The sequence below is a fragment of the Phalaenopsis equestris genome, unplaced genomic scaffold, assembly GCF_001263595.1.
Source record: "Phalaenopsis equestris unplaced genomic scaffold, ASM126359v1 Scaffold000002, whole genome shotgun sequence".
NCBI classification, from domain to species: Eukaryota; Viridiplantae; Streptophyta; class Magnoliopsida; order Asparagales; family Orchidaceae; genus Phalaenopsis; species Phalaenopsis equestris.
In genome coordinates, this window is record NW_018164444.1 from 4,274,036 (window position 1) to 4,286,598 (window position 12,563).

The window sequence follows — 12,563 nt, forward strand, 5'->3', positions numbered from 1 at the left end:
TTTCGAACACAAACAATTTCGAACGAGCCGAACACGAGCCAAGCCTGAGCTCGATCAAGCTCGGCTCGTTTACAACCCTAACAGTAGTGGCATAAGAGCATTGAGAGTTTCTTCGATGGATGAAATGACACTGATTTTTCTCAACAATCACACCGATGATTTGCCCAGAAGTCAAGGATTTCTAGCGAGCATCCATTTTTAGGACCTTTTTGGCATCTGACTATCAAGATCTTCCCAAGAAGTGACTTGGTCGACTGACTCAGGTTCGAGTGTCGATCGCTTCTTTTTCATTACAACTTTCATTTTCTTCTTTTTGACTGTTGTAGAGGCAGGAAGCTGAAAGACTTCCAAAGCTAAAAGGCGAAAATCTATGTTCTTTTTATTAGAACAATCAACCATGATACTTTTCGAGAAACCAAAGCAATGTTGAATGAAAAGAATAAAATACAAGCCTTCATGCCCTATTTATAGAGTTCATTAGGCACATACTCCAACGGAGAATTAATTTTTTATTTATCGTGTCATTTGTAGCTTACTAATTTTTCTGTCCTTGTCGTGATTGTTGTTATAGCTAGAAAAATCAGGGAACTAATATGTATACAACAAATATATCAGCATCAATCTCAAAGATATCGAGCGGCTATGAATAGTCTGAGACTACTGAAGTTTCGAGCCAAAGAGCGAGATGTGGATTGGCTAAAAAATCGATCGACTACTCAACGAAATCGACCGACTTACCTGTCGACCGATGAAACCCTCACCTAAATCGTTCAGATGCCTTTGATAGATCGACTGATTCCCTCCATAGAAGTAATCTCATACAAACGATTGATCAAGATGACCAGTCGAAATCAAAGCATTCCGCAATCGATAAAAATCATAATTCTTTTGTATTATAGTGTGCATTTCGTTCAACAAACACGTCAATTCAGTCAATTGGGCGGTTAGTATAACCGTTCCCACTTCTTTCTGCAACGATTTTTTAGACTTTTATATGTAGGAGGTCAAGACAAAAATATTCCCACTTCTTTTAGACTTTTATATGTAGGAGGTCAAGACAAAAATGAAGGGGGGACATTTTCTCTCTCTGGATTCTGTATTTTTTCTTCTCTTTTCTCCTCTCAGCTCTAACTTTTGAGGTGTATATACAGAAAGATAAATTATATGTGTGTGTGTGTATATACATATGAATCATTATTACAGCTTATTACAGCTTCTGGAAGAAAATAGATGGACGGCAGTATGCAAGAACACCTTGTCTAGACAAAAGGAAAAAAATCTATGAGTGAGCTTGAATATAATTTTAAACTATTTATGCATTAAAATTATCTATGGAAATTGTAGGCCAAGGACAAAAAGAAAATTGCAGGTGAGTGTAAGGGCGACAAGTGTGGAAGAATCAGTTAATCTTAGTTGTTACATATTTTTTTTAGTAAAATATAAATACATAACACATTATTTTTATATTTTTACATATCTGTTAGGTATAACTCATATATCATAAATGAGACAGATATTGAAGCGGAGCCCACGAGCGGAGTGGAGTGGAAGAATCTATCCATTCGGGAGAGTTTCGTTATGTGGGTTGGGTGTGCGGGGGCACCATTCCGTGGTTTGATACATGAGTAATTTAAGTAATTACATATTGTACTATAATGTTATATATATGTCATGTTTTATGTCATGTTTTGTAACCCTAGGTGAGTCTCTGAGACTCTGAGATTGTAATCTTAGGTGAGTTTCTGAGACTCCGAGATTCTGAATCTTATAGTCTGTACTCTTTTCTGAATACTCTTTTCTGAACATTGAAAAGAAAGTCGCCGCTCTGCTCCCGAGGATGTAGGAAACTTTGTCGAACCTCGTAAATCTCTGTGTGTTCTTCTGGATTTGTGTCGATTCTTATTTTTCTTCGCTCTAATTTCTCAACAATATCTAACATCCGAATTTTAATATTTTAACTCATGACATCTCTAAGGTCACTCACCGTCGGACGTTGCTGCCGTCCACCGCTTGCTGACTTTGGCAACCATCTCCTTGTTGCAAGAGAAAGAGGTCCAACATTCCAAGATGTTCTACCCATCAACTTTGGAGAAGCTGATGAAGAGATTTTCGGAGACAAAAACAATGCGCTTCTCCCACGACTTGGCCTAAAACCAAACTATTGCTTTGCATATTCTAAGGACGTCGGCCTCATTGCTTACGGATAGGGGTGCGAGTGGGTCAAGGCTAAACATGAGCCGGCTCGAGCTCGGTTTGATACGTGGCTTGTGAACTTAGCTCGATGAGCTAACAAGCTACCCCGACTCGACTCTCTTTTAAGAAAAAATTAACATAAAATATACTCAAAATATATTAAATTTCAAAACTTTAACTTTAAATTATTAAAAGTATTAAGAAAATAATTTTTTTTTATTGTATACTAAGTGATTTCTTACTATTTATCTCATAATTCTTGACTATATTTGTCAACTTATAATAAAGTTATTTTAAATTAATATAATTTTATCTCTTTTATATTAAACAAGTCGGCTTGCCAGCTAGCTCGAACTCGTAGACATAAGCTCAAGTCGAAGCCGGCTTGAACTCGGCTCGACTCATTTATACCCCTACTTACGGCTGGAAAACTAAAGTCGAATGACTAACGGAAGAAAATATTACATGAGGATAAATGTGTGGACGACGGTGTGGATCGCATTACACTGTTAAATGCACAACAAATGTGATCCAACATGAATAGTTAAGTTGAGGTATCCTTACATAATAATTTTTTTTAATTAATGTTTCAGCTATCATCACATTAATTTATATAAATGTATGAGTGAGATTTTTTTTCTAAATTTTTTTGAAGTAAATAATTAAAATAGTAAGTTGTGTAGGAGATCTAAAATAAATGAGATATTTTATTTTTGGTGAATTTGATCATGAACTAAATAAAATAAAATAAAATTACAACATTAAAAACCTTTTGACAAATCTATCAAGCCCCTAGAAGAGAAAGAGGCCTCAAGGAGGGAGAGAGAGAGAGAGAGATCCTTAAGGGAAAGTGAGGGTCTTCATTTTCTCCTTTTTTTATTCCTTTTATACATGAGAGATAATTAATTGTAAAATAATGACTGTATTGTTTCCTGCAAGCTTCTTTTGACATCCTTGATACAAAGGTTTTAATGTAGACAAGATCTACACTTGGTGTGTAAGCATATATCAGTGATGCCATAGGCGTGTTTTAGGCATGGGCAAGAAGCTTGGCCTCGAAAGTTAGATGATCCATTAAACGTTGAACAAACATACACTTCTTGATTTGAGCATCCTTTATCTACTTCAGTTGATGGATTTGATTCAACCACTTTGGCTAGCTGGCTCGGTTCAGCCACTTCAGCTAGGGGGCTTAAGTCAGCTACTTCGACCAATATGCTCGGTTCAGCCACTTTGCCTAGTGAATCCATTTTTTGTGAATAAATAGAGAAAATAATTCAAAAATCACATCGATATGGTAATTGTGTATATAATTATAGGCAAATCATATGAGTGAAATGTACATTTCTCAGTGTAAATCAAACACATAAATTCTAAGCAAATTTTCTAATATTTAAATCTTTCTCTCCGATTTATTGTTTATTTGTGATGAATGTCATATTGAATGTTAGTTGTGTGCTCAAAGCTTTTTGTGCTTCTCTACAGTCTAGCTATAAATATACTATCTCAGTCCGAAACAATTGACTTCGACACTTCATGCAACTACATAATTCCATCTACATAAATGTTAGCCAATTTATCCATTTAATCCATATGTCTAATTGGCAAGAATTGTGCAAATTTTGTCAAACGATTAATAATTACCCACATAACATCATGATATTGTTTTGATCTTGGCAACCCAATTATAAATATATAACAATGTTTTTCTATTTCTATTATTGTATAGGCAACAATTGTAATTATCCACTAGGTTTTATATGTTTAAGCTTAACCATCTGACAAGTATGACATCTTACCATAAACTTTGCAATACCATGCTTCAAACTTGGCCACCAAAATAATCTATTAAGTTCGATATATCTTATTTTTTCTTGGATGTATTGTTTATCCTGAATAATATAATTCATAAATTTTTTGTAATTGTAAACCACTAAAATCGTAAAAAGAATGGAGACCCTCACATTCCCTCAAGGATCTCTCTCTCCAGAATGCCCTTAAACAATGGGAGCAATTGTCAACCTTCATGGCGATTAGAAGAAGACAAAACATGAAGCGAATGATGATCCTTGACTAAACTTTCCATAAGCCTTAATCCACATAAACCCTATGGATTTTGAGGTTATTTGTGTCACACAATGAAAATTCTCACACTATCGTTTAAGCTTTCATATGATTGTATGCCATGCAATATAAGACATAACTCTTTTTTTATGATCTCGAGGTCGTTCATTCAGTACAAAGTAAATCTTACTAACTTCTCAGGCTATTTGCATTACTATATATTGTGCAACTAAATGCCCTATAATTTTAAATAAATTGCTGGAGTAGAACATTAAATAACGTCACTCTAAATAAATTTAAAGCCAAATCAAATGACAGTTTAAAAAGTTACTTATGTCTTTTCAGTATCTGCGACATCCACTTCCTTTCGCTGCTTTGGATTTCATAAATAGATGTTTCAGATTGAGCACTTTCCAGTTGATTTTCCTATGATCTATCGTGAATATTAAACTTTGAATTTCTTGAAGACAAACTCATAGTATTAATCGAAAGTTATCTTAAGTGATTTCGATCGCTTAAGATGTAACTAACTATAGGGGCTTACGTCTATAGAAGAAATAGTAAGCTCAGATAATCTGTACCATGTCTAGTCTTCGAGCAATACAAAGGAACAATTAATTCAGCCTATTATCGAGTAATTTTCTAATCTTTTGAGATGAAGTATTACTTCTTATATTGTGCTCGATTATTTAAATCATTATATATATGAGATTTATTTGGTCTCATTTATTTTTTTAAATTAAAAATATATTTTAAAAATTAAATTACTTTTTGAAATTATTAAATCTTGTAAATCAAAATAAAACCAACAGAGCCAAACCTGAACTAGCTCATTCAAAGCTTTATTTATAACGATTTAAGACAACATATGAGTCCCCTGTTGGAATAGAGAAGCTTTTAGGATATGAAAAAGACTAAAAAAACTTATGGAAGAAGCTTCACTCTTATTTATCACCTTTACTTGGTTTGATACAAACTCAAAGACTCCACCCCTATTTATACTAGTGGACCCATATTTATACTAGTGACACATCCTAAATTAATGGCTAGGATTGTGCCGTCACAATTCCAATCCAATGGTTACAAATAATTTCATACTTACCACACAATAATTTCACACATACCACATCTACTAAACAATAATTTTATACCTACCACATATTCTAGAATAAGTTTCTAGAAATTAAATTTTATTTAAACAACTAAAATCAAGTTTATATTTCAACACTCATTCTTAAACTTGATTTTGTGACTCCAAGCAAACTTCTCATTTTAATAAAGTCTTCACTCTTGAGTGGCTTGGTAAAAATATCTGCAACTTGGTCTTGAGACTTCATGTACTGCACTTGTATCTACTTTCTTTCGATGTTCTCTGATGTAGTGATAACACATATGAATGTGCTTGCTTCTATCATGGAAAATGAGATTCTTTGCTAGTGCGATTGCAGACTTGTTATCGATACAAATCTTAGTTGCCTCTTGTTGTAGTAAACTTAACTCCTTTAATAGGCTTCAAAGCCAAATTGCATGACAAATACATGAGGTTGCAGCCACGTACTTTGCTTCGCAAGTAGAAAGAGTGATAATTGGTTGTTTCTTTGACATCCAAGTGAAAGCAGTGTCTCCTATGAAGAACATCTGTAGTGCTCTTTCTAACATCCATGTCTCCAGCCCAATCACTGTCGCTATATCCTACACGCTTGAAATTATTGGATGATGAGTAAATAAGCCAAAATCAATTGTACCTTTGATATAACACATAATTCTTTTAGCAGTCTTTAGGTGGGTAACAGTCGGAGTCTCCATGTAGCGACTGTCAAATCCAACAGCATAAAGAATATCAGGTCTTATGCATGTCAAGTAGCGCAAACTTCCAACTAAACTCTTGAAAAACGTTGGATCAATTCTTTTTCCCTCATCAAACTGTGATAGCTTGACTCCACATTCTACAGGGGTTTTTATAGGTCAGTCATTTTTCATCTTGAATTTCTTCAATATCTCCCTTACATAACATTCTTGAGAGATGAAGATCCCATCTTCCGTTTTCTTAACTTCAATGCCAATGCAGTATCTCATGAGCCCAATATATGTCATTTCAAACTCATTTGTCATCGCTTCTTTAAACTTTTCAAACATGCTTGGATTGTTTCCGTTGAAGATCAAGTCATCGACATATAAACAAACAATCAAGAAATTTTCATCCTCAATTTTCATCCTCATTCTTGATGTTCATTCTTGATGTTAAGAGCATGCTCATAAGGACAATTCATAAAGTCTTTCTCTTGCAGATACTTGTCTATTTCGCTATTCCATGCTCTTGGCGCTTGCTTCAGCCTGTATAGAGCCTTTTTTAGCTTTAGAACCCTGTCTTCTTGCCCTTTGACTTCATATCCTGGTGGCTGCTTAATGTAGACTTTTTATTCAAGTATTTCATTCAAGAAGGTAGATTTTACATCCATTTGATGTATTCTCCACTTATTTTGAGCTGCCAAAGAGATGATTAGTCTAATAGTTTCTAATCGAGCAACAGGGGCAAATACGTCATCATAGTGGATGCATGCTCTTTGACTGTAGCCTTTTGCCACCAATCTTGCCTTGTATCTTTCAATTTTTCCTTTGAAATTCTTCTTCGCTTTGTACACCCACTTTACATCAATTGTCTTATGCCCTTTAGGAAGTGAAGCTAGCTTCCATGTGTCGTTCTTCTCAATTGCCTTGATTTCTTCATCCATTCCATCTTTCCACTTCTTGCTTTGTATGGCTTCTTGGAAATCTATGGGTTCACAGTCGGCAAAGAGACAAAAAAGAGTAAGATTATCTTGATTCATAGTTACCTCATAAAGATCTTCTAATCTTCTGAAGCGTGGTACACTTTCAATTGAATTTTTTCTTGAAGTTGATGCGATGAGTCGCTTTGATTACTTATAGTCAATGTTGTTTGTGGAGTAGTAGTCTCTTCTCTTGCTTGCTCTATCCTTGGCTGCTCTACGTCTTCTTCTTGAAAGTATGGAAAAAAGTTGTAGTCCTCAGCATGTAGTCCACAGTCCCATTCTCCTCCTTCATCGAATATGACATCTCTGCTGATGGTTGTCTTCCTTGTATTTGGATTGTATAACTTTCAACTTTTCGAGTTGTTGTCGTAACCAATGAAAATGAACTTCTCGCTCTTGTCATCCAACTTATTTCTTTTCTCGTCGGGTATGTGTACATGAGTTATGCATCCAAAAACTCATAGATGAGAGATGTCGGGCTTCCTTCCACTCCATGCTTCTTGTAGTGTCTTTCCCAACACACTTCTTTTTGGTGATCGGTTAGCCAAATAAATAGCACATGCAAATTGAATTTTTTCTTGAAGTTGATGCGATGAGTCGCTTTGATTACTTATAGTCAATGTTGTTTGTGGAGTAGTAGTCTCTTCTCTTGCTTGCTCGATCTTTGGCTGCTCTACGTCTTCTTCTTGAAAGTATGGAAAAAAGTTGTAGTCCTCAGCATGTAGTCCACAGTCCCATTCTCCTCCTTCATCGAATATGACATCTCTGCTGATGGTTGTTTTCCCTGTATTTGGATTGTATAACTTGTAGCCTTTCGAGTTGTTGTCGTAACCAATGAAAATGAACTTCTCGCTCTTGTCATCCAGCTTACTTCTTTTCTCGTCGGGTATGTGTACATGAGTTATGCATCCAAAAACTCGTAGATGAGAGATGTCAGGCTTCCTTCCACTCCATGCTTCTTGTGGTGTCTTTCCCAACACACTTCTTGTTGGTGATCGGTTAGCCAAATAAACAGCACATGCAATCGCTTCTGCCCAAAACTCCTTCGGCAATTTCTTGCTTTTTAACATGCTCCTTGTCATGTTGAGGATGATTCTATTCTTCCGTTCCGCTACTCCATTTTGTTGGGGGGATCTTGGAACAGTTAGAAGTCGACGTATTCTGTTGGCTTCACAGAATTTTTGAAATTCTTTTGAAGTGAATTCTCCTCCTCGATCATATCGCATAGCTTTAATCTTGAGACCACTTTTTTTCTCTACATCTGCCTTAAACTTCTTGAATATTCCAAAAACCTCTAATTTTTGTTTTAAGAAATACACTCATATTTTTCTTGAAAAATCATCTATGAAGAGAATAAAATAGTTGCTCTTACCGAGTGAGCTTGGCTTTATTGGTCTGCAGACATCTGTATGTATGAGCTCAAGAGGTTTTTGGGCTCTTGAACTTGCCTCCCTTGGAAAGCTTTTCCTGAAGTGCTTTCTGAGTAAACATCCTTCACATAATTGACCAGGGTGGTTGATGCAAGATAATCCTCTCATCATCTCTTTCTTTGAAAGCAAATCGAGTCCTCCGAAGTTGAGATGCCCAAATCAAAGATGTCAGAGCCAAGAAGCATTTTTATAACAGATCTTCAGACATTTGGTAATATCGTTTTGAATGTTGAGTGAGAACATTCTATTTTTAGATATTGGCACCTTAGCAATTAAGTTACCAATATTGTTTTTAAGAAGAGAGTATTTTCTTTCAAGTGAATATCATATCCTTTCTTCAAGAGTTGCCCTAAACTCAACATGTTGCTCTTCATATTCGACACAAAGTAAACATTAGAAATAAATTGATGCTTCCCATTTTTCTGACGGATGAGAATGTTACATTTGTCTTTCACCTCTATCTTGACCTCATCTCCAAAAGACACATTGTCGCATACTGATTCGTCAAGCTCTACGAACATGTTTTGTCTCCCACACATATGGTTGCTTGCACCGGTGTCCAGGTACCATGTACTATCTTCACTTCTTTCATTATTCTTGTATGATAGAAGTAGAGTGTCATCTTCTTCTCTTTTTTCTTCTATGTAGTTGACTCTTTCATTAATTTTGTACTTAGGTGCTCTACCTTCTTTTGCATAATGCCCGAACTTGTTACAATTATAGCACTTAATTTGAGATTTATCATACCTCAAGTTTGAGCGCCCTTGACCACATCCTCTTGTAGATCTTTCTCCTTTCTCATAGTTATTGTTGGTACTCCATCCTTGCTTGCTAGCATAACCTTGTCCTTGTTCATTACTTCTTCCATGTTGGCTTCTAATGTTGTTGAGTTAGATTCTTTACATTCTTCTGCATAATGACCGAACTTGTTACAATTATAGCACTTAATTTGAGATTTATCATACCTCAAGTTTGAGCGCCCTTGACCACATCCTCTTGTAGATCTTTCTCCTTTCTCATAGTTATTGTTGGTACTCCATCCTTGCTTGCTAGCATAACCTTGTCCTTGTTCATTACTTCTTCCATGTTGGCTTCTAATGTTGTTGAAGCTTTCATCTTTCTGAGTTGGTTGGAGATTCGTCTTGAGAAGTTGTCGGCAATCTCTTCATTCATCTTATTCTTTTCTTCATGGGCTTGCAATGAACCCAGAAGTTGCTCTATCGTCATGGCTTGTAAGTCTTTCGTCTCTTCGATAATGGTTGTGATACTATCAAATTTTGAATCTAACGATCGAAGAATCTTTTCCATTTCCATGATAGCCACATCTTCTAACTTCTCACAATTTCTTTTTAGTTGATTGGAAATGGTAATGACTCTAGAAAAGTAATGGGAAACCAACTCGCCTTCTTTCATATGCAAAACATCAAATTAGCTTCTTAAAGTTTGAAGTCGTACCTTTTTAACCTTTTCTTCTCCCTTATACGAAACCTTGAGCTTCTTCCATACTAGTTTGATCGAATTAGCACTTGAGATCTTCTCAAAACAATCTTCATCTAAAGCTTGATAGATGAGGAAGAGAGTTTTCTTGTCTCTCTTTCGCAAGTCTTTTAAGTTATCCTTTTGTGTTGTGCATAAAGCAGACTCATAGCTTTGCTCATCGTAGCCATTCTCCACAACCTCTCAAACGTCATGCGCTCCAAGGAGTGTCTTCATCTTGATACTCCAATTGTCGTAGATGCTTTCCTTAAGCATCGGGACTTGGAACGAAACCATGCCACCGTTTGTCATTGCTCTGTAATGGAACATTTACGCTCTGATACCACTTTGTTGGAATGGAGAAGCTTTTAGGATATGACAAAGGCTAAAAAAACTTATGGAAAAATCTTCACTCTTATTTATCATTTTTACTTGGTTTGATACAAACTCAAGGACTTCACCCCTATTTATACTAGTGACACCTCCTAAATTAATGGCTAAGATTGTGTCACCACAAGTCCAATCCAATTGTTACAAATAATTCCACACCTATCACACAATAATTCCACACCTACCACACCTACCACACCTACCACACAATAATTTTGTACCTACCACACAATAATTTCATACCTATCATAACTTCTAGAATAAGCTTATAGAAATTAAGCTTTCATTTCAGCATCCCCAATATACGCTATGCATGCTTTTTCAGATCCATCAACTCCTGCATCAAATTTTGGATCTCCTCCAACGACGAACCCCCCTTGTCCACAGCTCTCTTGGCCATTTCCGCAAGCATCTTCGCCCTCATCCTCCTCTCCTCTGCCTTCTCCCCTTTCCCCATCGCCTCCCTAACCGTTGCCTCAATGGCATCAGCCTTCACCACCGGCCTCGCTTTAGCATCAAAAGTGTACACCTTCGACCCCACCGCCACCCCAACCTTAACAACCTCCACCAAAAACTTCTCATTATAGAATTGATCTGCATTCAACGGTGGGTAACCCCGCACTAATCCCCTCTAAGGTCGAATTCCACCCACAATGAGTCACAAATCCCCCAACTGCAGCATGATTCAGTATCAGCACTTGTGGCGCCCATCCTCTTATCACCAATCCCGTCCCTTGAGTTCTCTTCTCAAATCCATCCGGAACCCACTGTTGACCTTCGTCCCTCACCACCCAAACAAACGGATGCCCTGCGGCTTCGAGCCCGAGCGCCCTTTCTCTCGAAACTACTACCGCTGCCAAAGCACATGTACACAATTGAGCCTGCTGGTTTTTTATCCAGCCATTTTAAACACTCGTCAGCGGAGGCCGGCTGCTCCCCATCTTTTGAAGTCTTGTTGTCCGCCTCCTTGTAGAGAGAAGCAGGGCCGACGTTCCACGCCCTCCCTACCTCTTTGCGATAGTGGTCAGCATATTCAGGCTCTAGCTCGTAGAAGCTGTTCGACAACGTGCCATAATTCTTCGGTTCCAACTCCAAGGCTTCATTAAGCATCTCCAACAAGAACTCAAAGGAGGTTCCTGCTAACTTTTTTACATCCACGACTTGAGTTCTTAACATCTCGATTTGGTGTGGGAGGCCGGGGAGAATGAAAGACTCAACCTTGTCCTCCAATACGTGACGACACCGATGGAAAGCAATGAAGGCACAAGCTGCAAAGTTGCCAGCGCCGCTGAAGACAAGCCGCGGAACACCTCGCGCGGCTGCAACATGGTAAGTCCAAGGCAAGAACATGCTGGTGACGACGCAATCAGGACGCAAGTCTTGGAGCGAAGCATCAAAATGGTGGCGGAGAGAAGCGACGGCTCTGAAAAAGCTGATGCGTTGGTCATCGTTGATGAGGAGGGAGTCGTTTTCGCACCCGTCGGGGAGGCCGAAGTCTGCGGAGGGGAAGGGGATGATGCGGATATGGGTGGTCGATGGTGGGGCGGATGTTGGCGGCATTGACAGGCGTGGTGAGAATGGTGATGCGGGCGCCATGGGCGGCGAAGAGCTTGGCCATGTTGATCATGGGAGGCATGTGGCCTTGCGCCATGAAAGGGAAGAAGAGCATGTGAAGCTTTTTGGCTTCAGTTCCCATTTTCTTGCTGAAGTGAGGTTGAAGATGTAAGATGGACGAAAAATATTTGCGTACATAATCAGAGGTTATTCAGGGGTACAATGGGGTTATATCTGGGTTATACCTCTTGTAACCTCCGGTATAACCCGGATATAACTCCTCTGGCTTCAGTTCCCATTTTCTTGCTGAAGTGATGTTGAAGATGTAAGATATGTGTGGCTGGTCTTACCCCTTGATGGATTGGTAGGTTCATTATATAGATAAGGACCGCGAACCGGCAGCCGGCCCGGTCCGGTAAAATGCTGAAAATTTGTTGAACCGGTGATTCGACCAGTAAACCCGCGAACCGGTTCCGAGTTTTAAAAACCGCATTCGGCGGCATAGCCGTGGCATGTGATTGCACGTGATTTGATTTGTTCATAGTATGAATCTGAAGCAAATTAAATGAGACCTGACGCAAATTAAATGAAGTACGGTAGTGAAATATATATATTACTTATATAAGTGACAAGTACACAAAAGAATAAAAAAGTGGACACATTCGTGAAGAATTTTTTATAATAT

The 12,563-nt window shown here is 37.8% G+C and overlaps 1 pseudogene; it reads right to left on the minus strand.

Annotated features, from left to right (window-relative positions):
• Positions 1-10,611: 10,611 nt before the first annotated feature.
• Positions 10,612-12,094, minus strand: LOC110035684 (annotated as a pseudogene).
• Between the last annotated feature and the right edge of the window lie 469 nt (positions 12,095-12,563).